At 56.5% G+C, this 22,459-nt stretch overlaps 1 protein-coding gene across 5 annotated transcripts in view; it reads right to left on the reverse strand.

Moving 5' to 3' along the window:
* The window catches only part of KIRREL1 (kirre like nephrin family adhesion molecule 1), a 100,010-nt gene that overhangs the window by 72,499 nt on the left and 5,052 nt on the right, over window positions 1–22,459 (reverse strand). The window contains exon 1 of one of the 5 annotated variants that reach the window (XM_043568593.1): window positions 6,304–6,418. The exons of the other annotated variants lie outside the window; for them this stretch is intronic. The gene's annotated coding sequence lies outside the window, so the exon portion shown is untranslated. Of the gene's footprint in view, window positions 1–6,303; window positions 6,419–22,459 lie in introns of those variants that run through there. 5 annotated transcript variants of the gene reach the window in all.

The raw sequence follows: 22,459 nt of genomic DNA on the forward strand, positions 1-22,459 counted from the left end.
TGACAGGCATGTCTCCCCTACAAGAAGCTAGGGTGCAGGAAGGGGGAACACAGGGAGGTACCACCATGATAAGATTACAAGTACCTTTTTCATTAGGAGATTTAAGACAGATAAGTGGAGATCTATGTAAATTTTCTGATGATCCAGATAAGCATACAGAGGCTTTTCAGAACATTACGTATGTTTTTGAGTTGACCCAGAAAGATATAATGCTTTTTGTTGAATCAGATTCTTTTTTATCATTTTTTTAATTAAAAAAAATGTTTTTTAATTTAAAATTTTTTTAATGTTCATTTACTTTTGAGAGAGAGAGACAGAGAGAGAGAGAGACAGAGTGAGTGGGGGAGGGGCAGAGATCGAGGGGGGAGACAGAGAATCTGAAGCAGGCTCCACTCTGAGCCGTCAGCACAGAGCCTGACGCGGGACTCGAACCCACAAACCGTGAGATCATGACCTGAGCTGAAGTCGGAAGCTTAACTGGCTGAGCCGCCCAGGCATCCCTTGTTGAATCAGATTCTTAACGAAACAGAGGAACGTGGGCTTCCGGCACTGGCTGAGAAATATGGGGACCAGCAACTCATTAACTACCATGGGACCAGAGGTCCTATGGGGAACTTCCAATTCCCTACTGGAGCTCAGGCAGTTCCGCCCCAAGATCCTAGCTGGGACTACGATAATCCCAATGGGAATGGTGTCGCCGCCATTTTCAAGCCTGTATTTTGGAAGGATTAAAAAGGAGTAAGGTGAAGCCCTTAAGTTACACTGAATTAGCCACTATCTTACAGACACAGGATGGAAGCCTGGTGGCCTTCCTGGAAAGGTTAAGGGAGGCTCTCATTAAATGTAGGGCTATCTCCCCTAACACCCCTAAGGCCGAGACGATTCTGAAGGACAAATTTGTCCCTCACTCGGCCCCACATATTCAGAGAAGACTGCAAAAGTTTGGCTGTTGGCCCGAAAGGGACCCTGGGGGAGCTCTTACGAGCTGCCAATCGGGTATATTACAACCGAGATCAAGAGAAGAATAAAGAACAGGAAAGGAGGCTTAAGAAAAAATCTGAGGCTTTACTCGCGGCCTTGCGTACTATGTCAGATGGGAGGGACTTCCCGAGGTCCTGGCACCCGGTGCCATTTATGTGGCCGTTCAGAGCTCTGGAAACAAGAAGGTCTTCGGAGAGGACAACCGAAGTCGAAACCCTACTGTAAGCCAGGCCCCTTGTGTGGAGACAGTCACCAGAGATCTGAATGCCCTCGGGGACCTCGATCTGTGAGGGCTCAGATAACCAGTGTCCCTGAGAGGGACTGGTGGGCCCGGGGCTCTTGATGGTGGCCCCCCCCAAACCCACCACCTATCGGAAACCCAGAGCCTCGGGTAACTGGAAACAGAAGGAACACCGGTTGATTACCTTCTGGAAACCAGAGCTGCCCTTTCTGTCCTCCTTCCCACTTCCGGCCAACCATCCAAACGCACGTAACTATCAGAGGCATCTCCGGAAAACCTCTGATTGAATTTTTCTCTCAGCCCCTGGGGTGCATATGGGGAGACTTGATTTTCCAACACTCTTCTCTGATAATGCCAGAGAGCAATGCGCCCTTGCGAGGAAGGGACATTAATGACTGAATTTGGGACAACGGGACCACTCGCCCCAGGACGGATAAACAATTGCCTGAATTTACAGCGATCTGGATATCCAAGATCCATCTTTGCTCGAGGTAAAATTAAATATGCCTCATGGAGTTGTTCTCAGGGAAACTGGATGGCCAAAGGAGAAACTAAGGATTCAGGACCATAAACTAGTTCAAGTGCTTATCCAAATAAATATGGACAGGGGAGGAAAAACTATCGTTAAACTGCTTTAAAAAAAAAAAAATGACCAGACATGCCAGGGATTTTTTGGATGATTACAATGTGTCTTTCCTGCCCATGGTGTGACCTCTTCCCTAAGAGGCATTGCCCTTGGAATATTCATGCTCGTTGGTCTGATATGCTTTTTCTATGTCATCCGTAGGTGCCATCACACATATCAGAAAAATAAGACATCCAAGAAAATTTTGCTAGCCCAGCTGTTCCAAACACCCTCCCACTATATGGGACCTCCGGATCGACCTCTGAGCTTGCCCTGCCGTCCCCCCGGCATCACCCCCTTCAGCAGGAAGTAGTTAATTAAGATGGGTCGTGGGGCGCCTGGGTGGCTCAAGTCGGTAAGTGTCCGACTTCAGATCAGGACACGATCTCATGGTTTGCGGGTTCGAGCCCCACGTCGGCTCAGTGCTGTCAGCACAAAGCCCACTCTGGATCCTCTGCCCCCCACCCCCCGCCCCTCCTCTGCTCACACACACACTCTCTCTCTCTCTTAAAAATGAATAAACATTTATTTAAAAAAAAAAAATCGGTCGTCATCCCCGTTCCTAACGGCAGTTAGGAGTCGTGCGTTCGGAGAGCAGACTATGATAGGAAAAGATAGGACAAGCCAGGCAGAGAGGGAGAGGTTAGGGCCTGAGGTGTCTGGGTGGAGAAAAACATACTTTGGAAGCCCCTCCGGCGGGCGGAAGGTCCCTCTTGAGAATGTAAGACACCACTTACTCCCCCTCAACAATCAAAATACCTAACTAAAAAAAGTAAACCATAAAATTTATGTGTTACGAGGGACAGGATGACCACAGTCTGAGTCCTCACCCAGTGGAGTCCAGCCAATCAGGAGGGGCCCACCCAGCGCCCAGCGCCCAGCGCCATCCGGCCAGTAAGGGAGGCACCTGAGAAGGACCGGGGCGGGGGGGGGGGGGGGGGAGGGAGGGAAGGGAGGGACACCAGCACCTTGTAAAACAAGCACCCTCGCCTCCCGTCGCGCCTCCCCCGTCGCGGGCATTCACCTTCGAAAGCCCCCTCTCTGCAGAGCGAGCTTTCCTACTCCTCGGACTTGCTAAGACTCCAACGTTTTGTCTGCTGCTCATTCTGTCTCTTCGTTCCTCGAAGCGGCGAGACAAGGAACCCTGGGTACTGAGGTCAAAAATCCTGCAACCCCAGGCCTGTCTGCAGGCTCCCTCCTAGCGGCATGTCTGTGGCTGGGACTTCCAGAACACAGAATGGAAGGTCTGGGCTCCTACTTCTTTGGTTCAGGCCAGAGATACAGGGCCCAGGATGGGGAAAGTGCTCCCCAGTCATCTGAATGAACCCTTATGTAACTTCTTTCTGCAGTGGCCAGAACGGCAGAAGACAATTTCTCTTCCCGATTACGTTTTGCTCAGGCTCATATTAAAACCGGCCCACGTTCCCCCATCGCACATCAATCGATGGCTGGATCCCAGGCGCCAGGGCACGAGCAGCCTGGGAATTAAACACTTGCCACAAATAGTTCTCACGCCGGCCGGGCCTTGCATTCAGCATGGCCTCCCGGGAAGGCAGGCATTTACACGGACTCAGTGAGGGACGGGTTCCTGCCCCCTCTCCCCTTCCTTCTCGAGTCCAGTGTTCCCTCTTGTCCAGGCTTTGTGTTCCCTTCCCCCTTCTAGACACCCCCTCACGAATGCCCCATGCTACCCTTTGGCTTCATTCTTCTTCAGTGGACGTTTCTGAATCTTTTCTGCCCCAAATCCTGCCAAGTTAGGACCTGGCTGGAAGCTGGAACCTCGTTTCTGCACGTAACACACTCCCCCACACACGCCGTTCCCAGGAGGGCACCCCTCTGTGTCTCCCCATCTCGGGTCCGTGGCAACACTCTCACGTGGCCTCCACTGCCCACAGGTCCGGCCCAGGATTCTCCCACCAACTGCCACCGCCCTCCCCGTGCTCCTCTCGTCCCCTCTCTCTGAGAGTGGGGGAGCGGGGAGCCCAGGCCCAGGGGCACAGCTCTCCAGGGCCCAAGGTCCCAGGGCCTGGGCCTCCTCTGCAATCTCCATGACTCTGACTCTTGGTAATCCTGACCCAGGGTGAAATTGAAACAGTGCTTCCTGCACCTCCCCAGTCCTGGCATTTCCCACAAGCCTCAGAAGGAGACGACTCTGGTTCAAAAGGAAATCAGAGCTATTCCAACGCTTCCATGGGAATGTGCACCCTTCTCCCGCTTTCCTTCAACTGTCAAGATATTTGCCTTTTGAGGTTGAGAGTTGCTAGTGGCCAGTTCCCTCCTCCTCCTTCCCATTCCCTTTAAACAAAGCTTTTTCTGTCAGGTTTTTGACCCTGATGAAGATTTTTAACTGGAATTCTTCCCCACCCCCCCCACCCCCAATTCTGAAGGATCTTTTGTCTTCTGAGCAAAAGAACTGAGGGATTGGAAAGGCTGCTTTCTTTTTTTTTTTTCCCCGTCAGTAATTGGGGAAAAATTTTTTAAAGAAAAAACCTGAAGGATAAAAGACAGAAAAAACCAATATGGAGCTATTTTCTTTCTAAAAAATTTAGTTTAAGGGAAAACAAGAGAAAGACCTTGAGGAAAAGAGAGGAGAGGGGCTGGCAGAAGTGCAGAAGCAGGAAGGGGTGAGGAGACGTGTGACAGGGCACTTGGGGCGCCCATCAGTGGGAGCACTCGGGGAGTGTTCAGGCGCCTGTCAGTGGGAGCACTTTGGCACCCGTGAGGCGGAGCACTCACTGGGAGCACTTCAGATGCCCATTCCCCAGAGCACTCAGGATGTTTCTTGCCTAGGAGCACTAGGGATGCCCATCACTGGGAGCACTCAGGTGCTCATCAGTGGGAGCACTCAGGCGCATCAATGGGAGCACTCGGGGGCAAATCAATGGGAGCAGTCGAGGCGCATCACTAGGAGCATTCGGGTACACATCACTGGGAGCACTCGGGACGCCCATCACTGGGAGCACTCGGGGGCGCATCACTGGGAGCACTCGGGGTGTCCATCAGTGGGAGCACTCGGGATGCCCATCACTGGGAGCACTCAGGGGCGCATCAATGGGAGCACTCGGGATGCCCATCACTGGGAGCACTCGGGAACGCATCAATGGGAGCAGTCGGGGGCGCATTGCTAGGAGCATTCGGGTACACATCACTGAGAGCACTCGGGACGCCCATCACTGGGAGCACTCAGGGGCACATCACTGGGAGCACTCGGCACATCACTGGGAGCACTCAGGATGCCCATCGCTGGGAGCACTTGAGTGTGCATCAATGGGAGCATTTAGGTGCACATCACTGGCAGCACTTGGGTGCGCATCACTGGGAGCACTCAGGATGCCCATCACTGGGAGCACTCAGGTGCGTATCACTGGGAGCACTCGGGGGCACATCACTGGGAGCACTCGGGATGCCCATCGCTGGGAGCACTTGGGTGTGCATCAATGGGAGCATTTAGGTGTACTACATCACTGGGAGCACTCAGGATGCCCATCACTGGGAGCACTCAGGATGCCCATCACTGGAAGCACTCAGGGGTGCATCAATGGGAGCACTCGGGATGCCCATCACTGGAAGCACTCAGGTGCTCATCAGTGGGAGTGCTCGGGTGCTCATCACTGGGAGCACTCGGGATGCCCATCACTGGGAGCACTCGGGGGCACATCACTGGAAGCACTCGGGGCACATCACTGGGAGCACTTGGGATGCCCATCGCTGGGAGCACTTGGGTGTGCATCAATGGGAGCATTTAGATGTACATCACTGGGAGCACTTCGGTGTGCATCACTGGGAGCACTCGGGATCCCCATCACTGGGAGCACTCAGGGGCGCATCAATAGGAGCACTCGGGATGCCCATCACTAGGAGCACTCAGGGGAGCATCAATGGGAGCAGTCGGGGCCGCATCACTAGGAGCATTCGGGTACACATCACTGGGAGCACTCGGGACGCCCATCACTGGGAGCACTCCAGTACACATCATTGGAAGCACTCGGATGCCCATCACTGGGAATACTTGGGATGCCCATCACTAGGAGCACTCAGGTGCACATCACTGGGAGCACTCAGGATGCCCATCGCTGGGAGCACTAGGGTGGGCATCAATGGGAGCACTCGGGGGCGCATCACTGGGAGCACTCCAGATGCCCATCGCTGGGAGCACTCGGGCACATCACTGGGAGCACTCGAGTCTGCATCAATGGGGCTGCAATATCCATGAAACAGTTTCTCCCACTTAGAAGAGAAAGAAGCAGAAGCCCGCTCTGAGGCAGTAAAAAGAACCCTCCTCTGTGCACAGGCACAGTGTCTATTAGGGTCTAGCATACAGCAAATGCTCAATAAATGCAGGGCTGAACAAAACAGGCTGCCATGGGTTCCTGTTGTTTTTCTTTTCCCCTGGGCCAAATGAAGGGTTGGTCAGAAAAGAAACAGACAAGAAACAACGAGCTAAGGCCAACCTCACCTGACACGGTTCTGCAAGGCTCCCAGAGGTCACGTGTTGTCAACCGCTTCTGGTCTCACCTTGTTGCCTTCCGCGGGCTCAGTTCTTGCCCCGTCTGGCTAGGCACAACTGATCCAAAGAAAGGCAATCAGCTCTCAATTACGGGCCCTTGGGTTTCTCACTTTAGAGATTATCCATGGAAAAATCTTAATCCCGGGCAGGCTGCCTCCCTCTGTCACCCAGAATGTTCTCGTTGTCAGTCTTGGAGCAAGCAGGGAATTAGACCTCATGTAAATAGCAGTCCCAGTCAGCAGTAATGAGCAAGGCAAATCTGATTATTACCTTTGTCATTATCACCATCATGTATTCCAAAATTAAAAAAAAAAGATTAGAAAGAGCAGTGGCTGGGTGTTACCATGGTGCGGCTGGGAGTTCACTATGTTTACAGAAGGTCTTTAATCCGGGGGACTCCACCTCGAAAAGGAAGATGACCAAAAATTTGGATGTTTTGTTACTTAAAATAGCAGCTGACGTTTTAGTAGCTGCTCACTTATTATTTGCTGGACACTATGCTGTATGTTTTATGTATCTTAACTCAATTGATTTACTTATTGCATAAAAGATTCGAGGCAAAGTACGTGGACACTTAGTCAATGATATAAACAATAAATTTCAAGGGGCGTCTGGGTGGCTCAGTCGGTTAAGCATCCGACTTCAGCTCAGGTCATGATCTCGCGGTTTGTGAGTTTGAGCCGCGTGTCGGGCTCTGTGCTGACAGCTGGGAGCCTGGGGCCTGCTTCCGATTCTGTGTCTCCCTCTCTCTCTCCCCTCCCCCACTCTCTCTCTCTCTTTCTCTCAAAAATAAATAAACGTTAAAATTAAAACAAAACAATAAATTTTGATAAGAAAGCCGACATCGGGTGAGGTGGGGGTGACTGGGCAAGCAGGGAAAGAGAATAAGGACTGGAGAAGTAAATCGAGATTGGGCTAAAGGTAATATAGTCGATACATGCCACAAGCTCTTCCATGCTTCATCAGAGACCAATTGCAAGGCTAGCCTTGAGCTTCCACGCAGCAAGTGCAAAAAGGAAAAATTCAAAATCAGCGACGCAACGTACAGTATCCATAAAATAAAAACCATCTGACGGCTTAGGAAAAGCACCACTACAGAACTTTCTCCAAGGATCCTCACATAACGAATACTGCGATGTGTTGAACCATAACCTGGGCAACATCCCTACCATAAATACAATATGTTCAAGGGTTACTCCTTAGAACATTCTTCAGTGCATGCCGGTGGCACGGGGCCAAATGCTCAGCTCAGTGAAGGTAATTCTTCGAGAGGCCAGAGCCATTCGGTCTCGGTTTATCACTCTCCGAGGGTCTGGTGCAATCTAAGGATAAAATTTAGGCTATCTGGAGGCAAGGACCGGAAGTGGGTCATAACAGCGGGAAGGAGGGCTGCAGACAGGAGACGGGACTCTTCCGACTTAGCCATCTGGGCCTTCAGTTCCGAGCGGCTTCTACGGATGAGGGAGGAGAGAACGCCACCTGCTCTGAGAGTCGCCATGTCTTGGGAGGCAGAACTGAGGATTATCGTCCCAAGGAGGTGGGGCAAGGGGCCAGCCAGCTGTTGTGATGTCTGGGGTGGGGGGTGAGGTGACTGAGTGAAACTGACTTAAAACATACAAAAGTACTTTGTCATTAAAAAAAAAAAATGGCTACAGAGCACACCTAACCCCCAAATACCAGCTCAGCTCTCAGCCATCCTGAGGCCTGGGAAGATTAAGTCCTGCTGGAGGAGCCCTAAGAAGCATTCAGGTCAGCAGCTCCAGCAAAGCTCCCAGCTAGGACGTACCCCCCTTCTGGAGGAAGAGCCCCAGGGGACCCCAGCATCTCAGACCTGGAGGGCGAGGGTCAACACAGAGGTCAGCCTGCACCCTTTACCCTCGAGGTCACCAGAGGGAAGAAAGTCCACACCTTAGGTGTCATATCCATCCAGTGACCCAGAAATTCTTCCGTGGATCTGACCCAAGTCCCTCCTGTTTCCCCTACGAGACTGTACTTTCCTAACAGTCGAGAAAGCCTGTCCAGCCTCATCTGGGGCCGGACCGAGAAGGGCAGCCCCCTGCCAGAGGGGAGGAGGCTGGGGGGGGGGGGGGCGGGGTGCTCCCGGCTGCTTCCCAGAGCCCCTGGAGTAAGGGAGGACTAGGCTCCGAGGGAGGACAGACACCCGGGTGGAGAAGGGAGAGCAGGGCGGGCTGGAGTCTCGGGCGAGTCCCCCGACAATGGGCAGGAGTCTGGAACCTGCAGCCTGTTACTTAATTATCTCTGAATGGTTTTTGTTCCTGGCTTTAAACATTTACCCCTATTGGGTTTTCTCGGCTTCACCAGGCCTCTATCTCCTTTTCTTTGCGGTTGCCATGGCAACGACTCCAGGCGTACAACCGCTCTCTGATTTTAAATAAAAGTTGAGGTTTCTCTCTCTCTTCCCTCCCCCTCCTTCCTCCCCCTTCTCTCCTGGATGGATGAGGTTTCTCTCTCATCCCCGCCCTCCCCTTCACCTTCCTCTGCCCTGCGCCCTGCGCCCTCCACCCAGCTGCTTCCTTATCATTACCTCTTCCCTCATTTCCTCCTTCCACCTGTCTCCTCCCTAAGCCCTCCCCAGACCCCCGGGCTCCGGGTGGAGGTTGGAGGGTGTCTGGGGACGTGGGGATCCGGGAGCAGTCCCAGAGAAGTGTCCCCAGTCCTCTCTGGGCCTCCGTAAGCAGTGGGTCCCTGATCTCATCACCCCTCCTCCCAGAGGGGGCCTCCTGGTGTGTGCAGGGGGGAGTGGAGAGGGGGGCGTGTGTTGGGCAGGGGCAGGAACCGCACTGCCCTGTCTGCTCGGGGGAGTGGGTCACCTTCCTTCCTGAGTCCCGGTTTTCACTGCTAACTCAAATCCGCGGTTTTCAAACCTGAGAAGTCTCAGCAGTTACGGGGGTGGGGGAGGGGGAGCGGGGTGGCGGGACACCTGAGACCCGGTCAGTCCTGCCGCCTGGCACCACCGTCCGGCACCGTGGGCTGTCATCGGCTGTGGCCGAGACACTGTGGTGCTTCTGGAGGAAGCCAGGAGCTCCGGCCACTCCCTGCTAGGGGGCTGCCCGGGTGGCTCTCCCATCACCTGCTCCCCCTCACTAGCCCCAATCCTGGATAAACAGGCAGGCTGTGGCTGGGGGGGGGGGGGCACCTAATCATCTTTGCAGTGGGCTGGGGACCGAACACTTTCCTTCCCCCTGGGTGACAGACAGCAGCCCCTCTCTTCGCTGTCCAGGCTGTGGGTCAAAGGCAAACATCTGGGCGAAGGCAGGCGAGTGGCATTTTAGAACCAGCTACGCTCCAAGCAGAGAGGCCGGACCTTCAGGTCTATCCTATCCAGCTCTTCCTCCAACCAGCTCCGTGCTTCCCAAGTGCAGCGAGTTTAATTTTTTTTTTTTAAATGTTTAATTTTTTTTTTGAGAGCAAGAGAGAGATAGAGTGTGAGTGGGGAGGGGCAAAGAGAGGGAGACACAGAATCTGAGGCAGGCTCCAGGCTCTGAGCCGTCAGCACAGAGCCCGACGCGGGGGCTCGAACCCACGGACCGCGAGATCGTGACCTGGGCCGAAGTCCGGCGCTTCACCGACGAGCCACCCAGGCGCCCCCCCAGGGGCGGCGATTTTAGCCCAGGGGACACTTGCAGACATCCAGACGCTTCGTTATTGTCGCACCTGCGGGTGGGGAGCGCCACTGGGGGAACCACAGGTCCTGAGTCTCAGGGTCCTCCTTGCGGATCAGCGGCTGGTGCTCTCCCGAGCGCGGGGTGGGGGTACGGGTGCAAGACCAAGGCGGAGTGGGCCCTTCCCGCCCAGGACGTCACATTAGCGTGTACTCACAGACAGGGTTTAGGAGCCCTAGGCTACAGTCAGGGAAACGGGCGTGTGTGAGGTGACACAGAAAGTCGGGAGGGACCCCGGAATGTGAACGCGGGTCTCCTGACTACACGCCCAGAACGTGAGGATTCGATTTCACAGTAAGAGCCGCCACGCATGGCGTGCTTCAAGCGTCCCGGATACCCCGCCAAGTGTCCACACGGGGCTGTGACACGGTGCGTGCCACACCCACAAAGCGGGGGCACGCTTCTCCAGGTGGGGTGCCCGGCACAGGGTCTCGCTGGTCCCGGCCCGGACCGCGAGGGGCCTTGGGCGCCACCGTGTCAGCTCCCGGTCTTGCAGCCAAAAAAACCCCAGAAAGAGAGACGCGGAAACCCCGGGTCACCCGGCCCCCACCTGAAATCGGCTCCAACCTACCCTGGAGCTCCCACTGTTTGCGTCTCCCTGGCGACAGGGAGTGAGTGGGGCCCATATGGGAACCACAGTCCCAACACCCAGCGATGGAGGTTGGAGGGCAAGGGGGAGAAACGGCAGGGGGTCAGGAGAATGGAGAAAGCTGCCTACCGATGGGTTAAGAAATAGAGAACTCAAGCCACCTGGCTGGCTCAGGGTGGAGCGTGTGACTCCAGATCTCCGGGGCCGTGAGTTCAAGCCCCGCGATGAATGTGGAGCCTCCTTAAAATAAAAATTAAAGAAAAAAAGATAGAGAAGTCAGAATCAGGGGCCTGGGCTGGCGGAGGCGGGGGTGGGGGGTGGAGGGGGTGAGAAGGTGGCCCAGGACCCCAGGCCTCTCACAGGGCAGACCCCGACACGGCCCGGGGCCCTCCCGGCCTCCCCGCCCCCCTGGAGCCTCTCCGGGGCTCAGCCCATCGCTTCAAATCGGCTCACAGAGGAGGAAAACAGGCCCAGAAGCTTCTCTGAGGGCCCTGACCCTCGCCGCAGAGGAGGCCCAGGCATGACTTATGAAAGAGGCTGGGGTTTGTTATTTGTTATTTTTGTTTTGTTTTTAACAAAACATAATCCAGGGCCTTGGGGAACTTGCACTCTGGCGGAAAACTGAAAGGTCAGTGCTTTAAATGGAGACTGTGAAATGAGATAAAGGGGAGGTAAGTCAGGAAAGGCCCCTGGAGGAGGGCGCCCTTCGGAACCTCGGATGCAGGGAGGTGAGCAGCCCAGTAGGGGAGGCTGGGGAGGCCGCGGGTCCCAGAGGAGGCTGCTGTCCTGCAGTCCGCGGAGCTGGTTTTCATTTCTCCCTTCCCCCACAGCCGGGCTCTGGTAGGGCTGAGATGATTAAAACCAAAAGAATTTTAAATGTCGGGAACGCACTCCCCACCCCCCCCACTGATGCCTGATGCCGTTTGCCTTTTCCCCTCCACCTCCCTCCCTTCTGCTAACTTCTCCTCCTGGGACAGCTGTTTGCCTCACGTCTTTCTTCTGGCCCAGTTTGCGGGGAGGTTTCCCAGTGCCCCCACCAGACCACTTTGTTTTCACTGTGGGGGGGGGGGAGTGCGGGGTGGGGTGTCTCGGGCAGAGGGGAGGGAGGAGGGAAGGGTGGAGGGGCCTTGATCTTGCTGGCGAAAGTTCCCAGAAAAAGAAAAGGGAAGAAATAGCTTTCAGGGAAAGAAATCTGCCAAATGTTTATGTTCCCACAAGACTCTGCAAAATCTTTTCATAGACCAAAGCTGAAGTTCAGGGCGAAGCCAGAGCTTGCCCTTCAGACATGCACACCCGAGCACCCACAGCCCTGGTCCGGGGCCTCCCACCCTCCCAGAGCAGCCAGACAGACCATCCCCACGACAGTGGACGGTGTGTGCAGGGGGGGGAGGGGGGGGTCACCCCATGCTTTCCTACCCCAGGTCCAGACCCGATCCAACGACGGGGACAACGTGTGCTTCCTGCCCCACCCCCGCCCCCAGCTCCACCCTGCTATCTGGGGGTACCCCAGCTCTGGCCTTCTGAAACCAGTACCCCCCAAAACCGAACTGGAGATCCAGGACCTCACTCAGGAACAATCAGTCCTTTTTGTGAACTCCCACAGCATGGCCAAGAGTTAAAAACCATGCAGCCAGAAAGAATCTTGGGAGATTAACCTTCTGATTTTACAGTAGGAAAGCAGGCCTAGGTCACCGCATAAGGTCACAAACAGGGCTAACCATCCACAGTCAGACTGGCAAGCCAGTGCTCTTTCCATACTGTCCCCCGCCCGCCCTCCCATACAGACATTCCTATTATAAGGCCCAGGAAGCCAGAGGACTGTCAGAAGTAGCAAGCCAAGGGCGCCCAGGGGGCTCAAAATAAATAATAAAGTAAAAAAAAAAAAACAACAATGGATAGACTTTCCATTAAAAAAGAAGTGACAAGCCATCTGAGACGCGCCACATTTAACCCTTCAGGCACAAGGGCTGTGCTGCCCGCAGCAGGCGCGGTGACCCCCTGAGGCCTAGGGGTCTGCCAGGGGGTGGATCGGCCCTGCCTGGAGCTGGACCCCAAGAAGCTCTGAGCTGAAGCAGGCCCCAGCCTGAGCACGCAGCTGATTCGTGGAAAGAAAACCGTCCGGGCCCAGGCCAGCAGGCTTTGCTCAAGAACGCACCCCAGAAGGAGCAGCGGGTTGAAGGTGAAGGAAAGGACCCTCCCCTCCCCTCTCCCCAGTCTGTAAACAAAACGCCCTGTTTCGCGTGGCTCCGCGGCCACAGGCAAGGTGCTGTCGTGTAAGAGGTATGGGAACACCGGCACCTGCCAAGCACGGTCACACGTGCCAGGGACGGGGTCTGACGCAGGCCGCCTGTGAGCTTCTCAAAGATGCCCACTCGTCCAAGAAGGAACCGGGACCCAGGTTCTAGGACGACTCCAAGGTCTCTCAACTAGCTGAAGGCAGAAAAGGAGAACGGCCCGGTGTCTTTCATTCTAAGGACGAAGCACAGGGTGCCAGGCTCCCAAAGGAAAACTCAACACACAGGGAAAAACAGACAGATGCTCCCGTCCTCCGTCACCTCCTTGCAGACCTGCAGGAGTCCTGGCCGGACGCACAAAGAGCAGACTCGGTTCATTCCGGAGCTCCGAGTCCAGCCCCCGAGGGGAAACTCCTCTGTGTCTGGAGCCTCTCAAATCCACCTTCAGACGCGGCTCCTCTCTGCCTGTCTGTGGGGTGGAGCCCACTGGGGAAAGGAGGTGGGCACCCAGGGTGGACACCTCGCACGGCGGCCACCCCCACTACAGGTGCGAACGCGGCCTGGGCCTTTCCCTCCCCACCTGACCAGATGGCTCATCATCGCCGAGTCACCCCGTGGGGTTGGGATAAGCCCCAGGCCCTGTGTCCCTGCTCACCTGGAAACGTACGCTTCCCGAGACCTGGGTCCTGCTGGGATGGCGACTCAGCTCGGCCATCGTCCCCCAGTCGCTGCTCGATGGCCGCTCGATCCCACCCGCGGGGCAGGAACCTCACTTGGGCCGCCCTCGAGCTCCTCACTCCGCTTTCTGCCCAGCAACCTGTGCATGTGTCCTGAAGAACGCCGCCTCACCCCTACCAAGTTGAACCCTTACCCACCTCTACCCTACCCTGCCATGCCCGTGCCTCACCCCACCCCACCATACCTTGCCTGGCTGCACCTCTACCCACTCCATAACACCCCTACCCCACCTCACTCCTACCCCCATTGAACACCTACCCCACACCACGTACCCTCACCCCGCCACACACCTACTCTACCCTCCCCCACTGTACCCCTACCCTCCCCGATCCCACAACACCCCGGTCCCCATTGAACCCCTAACCCACCCCACCGCACCTCTGCCCTAACCAACAACACCCTTGCCCCCAGTGGACCCCTACCTCACACCACATACCCCTCCCACTCTGGACCCATACTCTACCCTACCCCACTGCACCCCTGCCCCCATTGAACCCCCAAACCCACACCATGTACCCCTCCCCCATCGCACACCTACCACACCCCACAACACCCCTACCTCCATTGAACCCCTACCCCACACCACATACCCCTCCCCCTCTGGACCCCTACTCTACCCTACCCCACTGCACAACACCCCTGCCCCCACTGAACCCCTACCCCACACCACGTACCCCTCCCCCACCGCACCCCTACCCTACCCCACAACACCCCTACCCCCACTGAACCCCTACCCCAACCCACCACACCCCTACCCTACCCCACCCAGGGAGGCTGAAGGAGCCAGCCATGCACAGTTCAGGGGGGCTGCGTCGGGGACCAGGTAGGCCGCCCCCAGGGAGCATATGGCCTCCCTGTCCTGGCGGAGCCTCTTCAAGGCCTGATGCAGGGCTCCAACTGCTCCATGGGGTGCCTGCTGCTGCCCCAGGCCTCATCCCACCCGCTCCCCCCCTTTCTCAGCATGTCTCTCCCCTTCCTCCCACCCCTCTGCTGCCGGCGTGGAGCAGGAGGTTATGAAAATGAGCTGCGTGCCCAGGAGACTGTAATTATCTGCTAAGTGTGAAAGCCAGAGTGATTAATTAAGAGATAATAAAAAGGAAAGGAGGGCGAGAGGGGGCCTCGCGGCTTTGCTTTGATGATAGAACCTGAGGTGAGCCCAGCAATTAGGGGAATCTTTATCGAGAGTTAGCTATAATCCACAAATTATCAAGCGCCAACTGCTCCAGGACCAGGGCACATTTCACTCCTGCCGAGTGACAGACCTGCAGACGGGGAAGGGCAGCAGGAGGAAGAGGCCGGAGCACCGGCCGGGAGGAGCCCGCGGCTGGCTGGCACCCACAGGCCGGCCACCAGACTGGCCCGTGCCAGGCACACCGGGCTGGCTACCTCGGAAAAGGGCAGCCGCGGCCCCAGCACCAGTGCCCCGGACACCTTGTTCCTGTCCCCCCGGGGGCTCCTCCCCCTGGGGGCCGTGCAGCCCTGTCCGCCAGGGAGCAGGGCCCCCTCCCGGGGTGCTGGCTGCCTGTTCCGTGGGTGTGTCAGCGGCCCTCCGGTGTGAATGCTGCAGGGGTCACACCTGACAAGGTGACGCCACAGCTCCCAGCTCCCCCCAGCCTGCAGCCTGCTAGCCTCTGGCAGGCTCCTCCGAGTCTGGCCCTCCCTGTGCCCCGCCAGAGAACCTTCCAACTGACCCTCCGGCACCCATATCTCTGCCTCTTCCCGGCAGACGCACAACAGGGTTCAACCCCCCCTGTTTAGACAATCTTCGTGGGTGTTTAGACCCAAGAGATGGGGAGCCTATGTCTCCTACTGTAATTAGTTACCCCGTAGCAGAAACCACGGCTCCTCCCTCAAGTCCAAGTTCAGAGCTAAGAGTCTGCACCTGCCAGATATGGCCCAGTATCCCAGGGAGATCTCCAAAGGCAGATCCCGATCCTTCCTTCTCTACCCACAGGGAGTTCGTAGGGATCCACCCAGGCTAGGCTGGGCCAAGGACATCCCCGTGTGATGCCGAGAGGAAACCGCTCCCGCTCTGAAACTAGAACAGGTCCTGCCCCGGCGGGGCGGGGGGGGGGGGGGGTTACCCCAGACCATCAGCTAGAGACAGTGGGAAGGACGCCAGAGCCCCCCAGCCCCGAGCTGCTCTGAGCTGCAGAGAGGGGGGGACACTAAACAAGTCAGGGCATGGCGGCTCTGGCCCTGATTGGGGACACCGGGAGACCAGCCTTGGTGTTTCCCCGGAAAGCAAATCTGACCCCTGAAGAGACAGCCTGTTCTGGCTCACCAGTGACCTCCCTGGGCTTGCTTCTCCAGCATGAAGAGCCTTCTCTGGAGGTGAGGAGATGAACCTACCAAGGGAAGACGTCATTTATCCACACGGAGAGAATGCTGGGCGTTTATTCAGTTACGGCCCCCAGTGAGACAGCTTTCCATGCGGGGGCAGGAAGGCTTCGGGTTAGACGCAGAGAGGAACTTGCCGCTTGTCAGGGCCTATTGGCTGTGAAAGTGAGCGAGCACAGAAGGCTACGGCATTTCCTTTCTCCTCCGGCAGGTACGGACCCTGAGGTCCAGGTGGAGTCAGGTGAGTCCGACCTGAACAGAGTCTAAACACCTGGCGCTTTCGTAAAGCATCTTCTCTCCGCTTTCACCGCCAACCCAGTTCTCTGTTCCAGGAATACAGGCTGCATGCACCCCTGTGTGCACGGGTAATGGTGGAAAGTGTGTGGTTCTGGGGAGAGGGGAGGAGGAAGGAGAATCAGTGCCCATTCCTGCTTCCCCTAGTGGCCGGGATTCCGCAGACATAAGGACGAAGCTTCACCCAGGGAATCGGAACTCTGAAGGCAGAGACAGGTTCCCTCTGCTCCGGCCTGAGGATCTCCCTCGACAGCTGGGGCTCTGCACACGGATACGGGCAGGCGGGAAAGAGCGAGTTAGCTCACCATGTTGGCCCAGCCACCACCAGGTCTGCTGAGAAACTGACCTGCCCAGAGACAGGGGCCCCCCAACATGCCCCCAGTTAAGCCTACGCACCACCCACCCTGCTTCCCAAATCACACCGCTCGCTCATGACCCGATGTTTGAGCCAAAGCCAAAGGTCCCGTTTGGTACCTCTGTCGAACTGTGTCCCCCAAATGTCCACCAAACCAAGAGCTGGATTATGAGGACTTTTTTCGTAGAAGAAAAAAAAAATGGAGTGGAGGTGACCGACTGACTCTGGCATGGAGGGTTTCCCAACAACACCCCGGCTGCTTGCGTTTCAACTGTGCAGCTGGCAGCGGCTGTCCAGGGCAGACGGGAGGGGGGCTGGGGACTGGTGAGGTGCAGGGAGGGGGCTGGGCAGCTCAGGGAGCCCTGGCGGGCACCACCCCTGTCCTGCCCCACAGCCTGCTTCCCTGAGACAAACCTATCGGAGCTCCTAAATCAGTGACCCATCCAGGCTCCGTGATACAACAAAGCAGGCTGACAGGTGAATTCATTCACGTACGAGGATTCTACTTTCCCTTGCCGCTCAGTAGAACACCGAAGGCCTATTTCTCCAGGGGAAAGCGTCTTCCAACACCTCCAAAGGCGGTCCCAGGACCGGCAGCACCAGCAGCCTCTGGGAGCTCGGTGCCGAGGCAGAAACTCCACCTGCCGCGGACCTTCCAAATCAGAAGGCGCCGTGTCCGCACCTTATCAAGATCCCCGGGTGTCCCGCCAGCACGCCCAAGTCTGAGAATCCGTTCTAATACACTGAGTTGAAACCTGCTAGAGACGGGGGTGAAGACGACGGGCTTGCTTCCTGGGCACCGCGTTAGGAGTGCTTTTCCAAGCTTCACGTAGGGCCATCGCCCCATTTCACAGATGCAGAAACTAAGGCTCACAACTCCGACCCAGGGCGCTTTCCATCACGCTCTGCCACTGCCTCAGAGCTTCCCACCGCACTGCGCCCCAGGGACCATCACCTTAGGAATTACCGGCATCACGGTTCACCTCCCTCGGCACAGAACCCGGGGACGGCTCTGTATTTGAACTACTCTTGTCCTCTTCACTCTTGTGAGCTGTGAGAAGCAGGCACTGTGCAATATTAATAATAACTCTGATTTATTGAATAGCTTTTGTGTTCCCCGTTCTGCCCCTTAATACACAGTTCCCTCATTCAGTCCTCACGGCAACCCTCTGAGGTTAGGAGGCACTACTGTACCCATTGCATGGAGGGGCAAACTGAGGCTCCCGGCCAAGTGGCTCGGTCCCGACCACTGGGGCGGCCATCCCCCCTCCGAAGCCCCGGGGCACTCCAGGGGTCATGCAAGTCTGGGGTTGTGTTGAAAGGGGCCAGTCTCCATGACCTGACCCTGGGCACACACACCAAATCCCTAGATACAGGCGCTGCAGCCTTGCTCTCAATTTTCTGCACAAATGGAGAGCGGCGGTGGTGCAGATAATCCAGAAGTCATTTCAACTTGGCTTTGCAAGGCGTTCGATTTTTTTTTTTTTTTGCAAAGTCAGATTTTCCTTTCTAATTATATTTGGCTCAAACTGACATTAAAATGAGCGTGTATTCCCACTGCTCCCACCGCCTGGTGAGGGGCGACTTTCCGGGTGCGTGCAGGGTGATAGGCACCAGAGTCCAGGATCCACAGGGGTGAGGAGGGGTGGGTGCGGCGAGCTTATGGAGCAGCAGCCGTGACCCACAAGCGTGCGGGGAGCGTGGGCACCCCGTCCCGTCCCGCCGAGGGCAGCTGGTGGGTTCCCAGGGAGGCTGGGTCGCAGGCGCAGAGCAAGCCAACTGCTCAGGGTTTGGGATTAAAACCCAGGAGACCCGCTGTCCTGATGAAAGTCCTTCTGGAGGATGAGGGCACCCAGGCGGCGAAAACCTCAACCTTCCCTCAGGGGCTTCACCCTGCCAGCCTGCCCGTCCCTGGGTTTCCATTCCTTTGAAAATGCCTCTCCCCCCGCCCCCACGGCCACCTCACCCCCAGGTCCCTCTCTCTGCCCCCCTCTGCCCATCTCGGCTCCTTTCCTAGTAATAATAACCTCCCAGTTAAGCGAATCGAATGGGTAGAGCCATTAAAAGCACCTCCTGGCTTGACAATGCTGGGTAATGGAGCGGGCAGGGCCCCAGGCTGTTCCTGGGAGAATTCGGGAAGGAGGGGGAACAACTCGGCTAAGCTGATTACAAGGACAAAGTTAATTTAGAGATGAGCTCCGCTGGGTGGGGTGGGGGTGGGGAGGAGGAAGCTGAACCCCGGAGGTGAGGAGATTTGGGGAAAGTGGGCTTTAGAGAAACAGCCTTTGTTCCTGGAAATCATAATCCTTGGGAGGGACCTCGGCTCCCTCCTTCAGATTCCTCGGCTCCTTCCATCCGGAGCAGGGGGGCACAATCGGGGATTGTCCAGGGCGCTGCATTCCAGAAGCTCCGAAGCTCCAGGGCCGCAGCCCCTGAGCCTCACATCTGTGGAGGCGGGCTGTCCCCTCCCCCGGCCAGGCTCCCGGCCGCCAGCCCGAGCTCAGACCTCAGCATTTTTCACATTCCTGCCTCACAACCTTGGTCATATAGTATTGTCACTGTGTTTATCCTGGGACCGGAGAGCCCCAAGGACAGGGACCACACTCCACTTACCTTTCTACCCTGGTGCCTCGTGGAGAGCCCGGCCGGGCCCAGCCATGAAGACAACACTTTGCTTAGCTGCACACAGGCTCCCTCCCCGCTGGTGGGAACCTTCTTCAAAGGTTTCCATTTGATAAAAGGAGTTCAGGGGCTCCCAGAGGTTTGACAATCTCTAGGCTCAGCTCCCAAACACACACACACACACACACACACACACACACACACACATCTGAGGCCGCCAGAGGAAACAGCCTGGGCCTGAGCAGAAGGGTCCCCCACACTCGAGATAGGCCCACCGACAGGCACAGGGAGCCCCCTGACACGGCAGGGCGCTGGTCTGGGTTACCTCCACTGATCTCTGCCCCCCACGCATCTCCGTCTTAAACCTGAGGGCTCTGCTCATCATCTGGGAGGCTCCCCAACTCAGCTCACACATCTGAGACTTCCCAGGCCAGAAGAGGGACTTCCCCCAGGTTTTCTGCTCACTTCTGCCTGGTCAAACCCTGATTACCTGTCTACTTCACCTCTTCATTGAACGGAAGGGGCCGCCCCAGCAGATGAGGAGTCTAAGAGAAGGGGACGATTTGGTGAGGAGTGAGGTTGGGATCATACTTGACGACAGAAGCCCCTGGCCCCACGCTTCTTACAGGACAGTCTCCGGCCTAGCTTTTCAAGACGTTCCGGGTCCGGCCCTGGTCTGTTCTGGATCACCCTGCCTGTTTCTCCCCAACCCAGACATCCAGCTGCAACCAGCCTCAACGGACCTCGCGCATTCTGCAGCCACACCTTGGCTCCAAAGCTTGGCGGGTCTGGTAGTGCTCTCCCTCTTCCTGCCACATCCACATCCTGTCCATCCTCCAGACCCACCTCCTCCCTGGATCCCTTCCTGGCCTCGTCTGCCCACGCGGCTCCTCTGCCCCGAACGCTCCAGCTCTGACCTGACCCTGCTCTCCCGGCACCTGGAATCCGGCTGTGTGCACATCTTAGCCTCCTGGAGGGGAGAGACCACATGATGTCACTTTTTTTTACACGCTTTTATTTATTTTTGAGCGAGAGACAGAGAGCCCGAGCAGGGGAGGGCCAGAGAGGGAGACAGAGGATCCGAAGCAGGATCTCCCCTGATGGGGGGCTCAAACTCATGACCCATGAGATCATGCCCTGAGCTGAAATCAAGAGTCAGACGCTTAACTTTGACGGAGCCACCCGGGCGCCCCATGATGTCAGTTTTTTTAAATTTTCCATAATGCCTCCCAGTATGTTTTGGATATAGTAATAAACATTCATTGATTTAAAAAAAAATAATTCTCCCCATTTGATGGAAAAGGAAACTGAGGCCTACTGAAGTTAAGCCATCTGCACTTAAATCCTAATGTGAGACCTTAAGGGCAGGGATAGGGCTTTACTGGTTTGTGACACCGGTGTCTGGCCCACAGTAGGCACAGAACACATTTCTGCTGCGTGAAGGGACGGAGGGCCGACGCACGCCTTCCAGCGAGGGTGCGCTGTCACACTGCTGCAGAAGGAGATAAAGGGCACGGAACAAGAGCATCAGACGCCCAGTCCAGAAGAATCTGCATCCCTCACCTGGCGTGGGGTGGGACAGCCTCCTGGGACAGCCCCACCCTGCTGTCCCTTCTCTGTCTCAAAACCAGGCCCAGCTGCCTTCTGGGAGATACCCTAACCACCCCCCCCCCACCCCAACCCACACACACACTGTCCCAGAGCCAGCCTCCAACCTCCCCCCAACAGGAATGAAGCCTGAGCACGAGCAGAATTTGCTAGAGAGGGCTAGAGATTTCCACCCCTGGATTGAAGACCCTTCATTCCGAGGAGGGTGGCTGGCTGCAAGGCCCATTTATTTCAATATGATCCCAATTTTGTTAAATGGGCTCAAGGAGGGCAGAGAGGAATGAGGCGGCAGTCCCCCGAGACTACAGAGGTTAATAAAAGTTGGTGGGGAAATTAAATGTGGAGGGAGGGCGAAAGTGGGAGCTCAGGGAACCCATGGGGTGTGGGGCGGGGCGAGCGGGGGGGAGGGAGAAGAAGCAAACCTTGACATCGGCGATGCCCCGGAGCTAGCGCAGCCTTCGCCCTGGGCGCTCAGAGGACCTAACCGGGGTGGCACAGGCAGGTGTCAGAGCTGGGGGCTGCGGGATAGAGGGGCTGGAGCCACAGAACCGGAACCGCGGGGTCCTGACACGCTTAACCTTGCTTGGAGCGTGGGCGTCTATCACGGGGGACCCAGAGCACGCCGGACGAGCTGCAGTGCCTTCAAGGACGCGCGTGGTACCCAGAAACGTGGCCACGCCGCACATCAGCGCTCTGCTGGATGGACAGGCCGTGTCCACACGCGTCTGGGGGCGAGAAACGGGTCCGTGACACGTGTACGTGGGGGCGGGGTGCGTGCGCGCACGTGCGGACCGGCACACACACGGTGGAGGCGGGCCTGCGTCCCCAGACTTGCAAAGCGCTGACCTTCAGGGACCATTCTTCGGAGAATATTGCCGACCCCACCCCAACTTCCCTGCTGAGGCCCGGGCTCTGTCGTCTCCGACAACCTGCTTAACTTCTTCGTGCGTCTATAACACGAGGATACGAAGCTCCCACCTTTAACAGACTGTGTCGGTGTCAGGTTAGGTGCTAACACGTACAAAACACAACGTGGGTCTGTCACAGAGGTGAATGGCCTTCTCCCTCACTTGGGGTGAGCCCCGAGCCCCGAGACTGCCTTTTCCTTGGCCTCTCACATTTCAGGATCAATGACATGGCTGCGTCCTTCTCCACTGCTGACCACCCAGCCCCACACCCCCAGCCGTTTCCAGAGTCCCTAGGAAAACAGCCTGGAGGCTGGGGGAGAAACCAAGCAGGAGCAGGGAGATCGGGAAAGGGCCAGGCTTTCTCAGCTCAGGGGGGAACGGAGAGGGATCTCCCTACCCTCAGCTGGAAGGAGCCCCTAGAAATTAGAGAGATGACGGAACTTGCCCCATCCTTCCGTCCGGCCCAACCTCTGCTCATAGCAAGTCATTTAAGTTTTCAGTCTGTTTTCTCATCTATCAAATGGAGGAACAATAACTACCCTGCCCGCATCACAGGCTGGTCATATATCTCTATTAAATGAGATAGCACATGCGAAAACGTTGAAATTGGAAGGCACGACACAAACCCACAGTTAAAGACTCTCGAGGTAGGACAGATGGAAAACCTCCTTCTGATAGAGGGTGTGCACAGCTGTGACCCCCACGGAATAAGACAGGAGAGCCATCAAAGCAGG

This window comes from Prionailurus bengalensis, chromosome E4 (genome assembly GCF_016509475.1).
Source record: "Prionailurus bengalensis isolate Pbe53 chromosome E4, Fcat_Pben_1.1_paternal_pri, whole genome shotgun sequence".
In the NCBI taxonomy this organism is placed as follows: domain Eukaryota; kingdom Metazoa; phylum Chordata; class Mammalia; order Carnivora; family Felidae; genus Prionailurus; species Prionailurus bengalensis.